We start from the raw sequence: 3445 nt of genomic DNA, 5'->3' as shown, positions 1-3445 counted from the left end.
ATACACATTATTATATATAATCTATATTGACAGATATATTGATATATATACAGATATATTGACAGAGGTATACTATTAGAAATAGAAGCTGGGTTTCGAAAAGGCTCCAGCACTAGGGCCATTGTCATCAATGTCAGATGTCAGATGGATCTTGGCTGAAAGCAGAAAGTACAAGAAGAAGGTCTATCTACATTTCATTGACTATACAAAGGGATTTGACTCTGTGGATCACAATAAACTGTGGCTAACCTTGAGAAATCTCAGAATATCTGATTGTGCTCAAGTGAAACCTATACTTGGACCACGACGCAGTCATCAGAACAAAGCAAGGAAACACTGCATGGTTCAAAATTAGGAAGGGAGTGAATCAGAGATGCATCCTATTTCCATACCTTTTATATGTCGAACAGATCATTTGGGAGGCTAAATTTGAGGAGGAGGAATGTGGCATCAGAATTGGAAAAAGACTCATTAAAAACCTGTGTTATGCGGATGACACAAAACCTTGCTTGCTCAAACTGCAGAGGGCCTGAAGCATTTGCTGAAGAAAGACAAGAACAGTCTGCAATATGGATTGAAAGTCAACAACAAGAAAACAAAGATTCTTACCACTGGGCCAATTGGCAGCATCATGATAGATGGACAGGAGATTGAGGTTTTTAAAAATTTCAGCTAATTTTGTTCCAGAATCAACACTCTGAGCACCAGCAGTTAGAAAATCAAAAGATGAATTGCATTATAAAAATCTGCTGTCAAGGCACATAGACCAACGGTACAGAATAGAGAAACCAGAAACGGGCCAAACTATCTATGGTCAACTGATATTCAACAAGGAAATAAAACCTATCAAATAGGTAAATAAAAACCTCTTCAACAAATGGCTTACAAAACTGGACTTCCACCTGCAGAAAACTGAAACAGGATTCACATCTCACACCATACACAAAAATCAACTCACAGTGGTTCAAAGACCTGGGAGTAAAGCCAAAAACCATAAAGTTCATAAGAGACAAACAGGGACCTAGCTTAGAAGGCCTAGTCAACAGAATAAAAATTAGGCTGATAAATACAGACAGAAATGCACTATCTGAAGAGGATAAAATTGATGAGTGGAACTCTATAAAGATCTCTGTGCTCATCAAAAACTTTTTCCAACAAGGTGAAAAGAAAACCTACTGACTAGGAAAAAACACTTGGCAATACCAATACAATAGTCTCATAACAAAAGTTTACAGAATACTACTGGGCTGATAAAAAGACTGATAACCCAATTACAAAACGGGCAAAAAACATGGCAAGACTTTTCACAGAGGAAAACATTTTCGAATGGCCAACAGACATGTGAAGAAATGCGCAAAATCACTGGCAGAAAGAGAGATGCAAATCAAAATCACAATGAGATACCCCAGTAGCAGTGTCAAAGTTTAGCAGGGCAGCAAACAATAAGTGTTGGAGAGGATGTGAAGAGGTGGGAACACTATTGATGGGATTGTAAAATGTTACAACTCTAGAAGGCAGTTTAGCATTTCCTCAAAAAGCTGAACATAGAAACTCCATATGACCCAACTATTCCACTACCAGGAATATACCCAAAGGAAATTAGAACTGAGACACAAAAGGAGACTTGTATAACAATGTTCATAGCAGCATTATTCACCATTGCAAGAACATGGGAACAGTCCAAATGTCCAACCACAACTGAATGGATTGAGAAATTGTAGTATATTCACACAATGGAATACTATGCAGCATACAGAAGGAATGATTTTGAAAAATTCTACATAACTTGGGAGAGACATGCTAACTCAGTCTCATAAGGACAAATACTGAATAAGATCATTATTGTAAAATCAGAAGGAAAATGAGTAAAACATTTATGGAAACCCAAGCGGGTTACATGTGGAAACTTGAGGATGAGTAGGGGCAAAATCACAGGGTTTCACAGTTTGGTGGGTGGAAAGAGGGGGGAAGGACATGGGAAAGATCTGTCTGGGACCTGAAAAGCCAGGGTAATGATGGATAACATCAAATGGTGATTAATTTTATAAAACTTAATACAAGGGAATGATCGTATGGAATATAGTAAGAATGAAGAATAGTGTGAAACACACATATAAACTTTGTAAGCAAGTGAATATGTTGTAGTTGTTGTTGTTATGTACTGTTGAGTCACTTGCAACTCATAGCAACCCTATGGTACAACAGCTCTGAACTCTGTTATTTCCTGTGCCAACCTTATTATCTTTGACACACATACCCATTACCCCAGTCACTGAATCAATCAATCTCATCAGAGAACTTCCTCTCTCTTCCTTTCTTGCACTGCCCCTCCACCCTCCCAAGCATGATGTCACTCTCCAAGGACTGGTCCCTCCTTGCAATATGTCCTAACTATGTCAGATAAAGCTTCAGAATCCTTGCCTCCAAGGAGCAGCCTGGTTTCACCCTCTCTAGAACAAACTTGTTTGTTTTCCTAGTAGTCCATGGTATATTCAGTATTCTTCTCCAGCATATTTGTGATTCCTTCTTCTTCTAGAACATCTTTTAAAATGTTTCTAGAATAAGTGAGAGTTTTCTTAATCTGAATCTATTGGTAATACATTCTGTATGTTCTGTTTAACTGTTTCTTGACTTGGAATTCTATATTGACACCTACTTTTCCTTCAGCAAGCTAAAAACAGCATTTCATTGTCTTCTGGTTTTCATTGTTTCTGCTGAAATGTCACCTTTACATCAAATTGTTACTCCTTTGAAGTTAGCCTCCCTCGGGTTTTTTTTCCCTCCGTTTTTAAAGATTTTATTTCATTTTCAGGAGTTACTATGATGTGGTTCTCAGTCACGTTTTGGGTTTTTTTAATCCCTTAGTTCTTTTTCTATTGCAGGATGGAAATGATATTTACAAAAGTATTTGTAAAGATTATTTAAGCCCCAGGATAATATCTTGTTGCATAGTATTTACTGAGGACTCTAGTAAATCAGGGTCACTCTCATCTGCTTTTGGAAACATAACTACAATCTTGTTAAAATTAACCTATGTCAGATTGACCCTATCTCTAGGATATAACTGTGTGTGTGTGTGTGTGTGTGTGTGTGTGTGTGTGTGTGTGTGTGTCAGGACAAAGTGTGTATGTATTGGGGTTTAAGGAAAGAATTCAATTTTTATCCCCTTAATTTCATATTATTCAGACTCACATTTAGTGTCTCCTTAAATTGACAAATGTCTCCCAAGGAGGTGAAAAAACCCTTTCCAAATGATGAGTTCTGCTTCGAACTTCTGTCTTCTCATAGATCATGGTTAATATTTCTTTACTCTTACTGATATTATTGTTCTTGTTATTGTTATGTGCCATCGAGTTGCTTGCGACTCATAACGACCCTAGGTACAACAGTCCGAAACTCTGCTCTATCCTGTGCCAATCGCACTGTCTCTGACACACCCATCCAG

Source organism: Elephantulus edwardii, unplaced genomic scaffold, assembly GCF_000299155.1.
Source record: "Elephantulus edwardii isolate Elephantulus edwardi_28Jun2011 unplaced genomic scaffold, EleEdw1.0 scaffold00001, whole genome shotgun sequence".
In the NCBI taxonomy this organism is placed as follows: Eukaryota; Metazoa; Chordata; class Mammalia; order Macroscelidea; family Macroscelididae; genus Elephantulus; species Elephantulus edwardii.
This window is presented reverse-complemented; position numbering follows the sequence as displayed.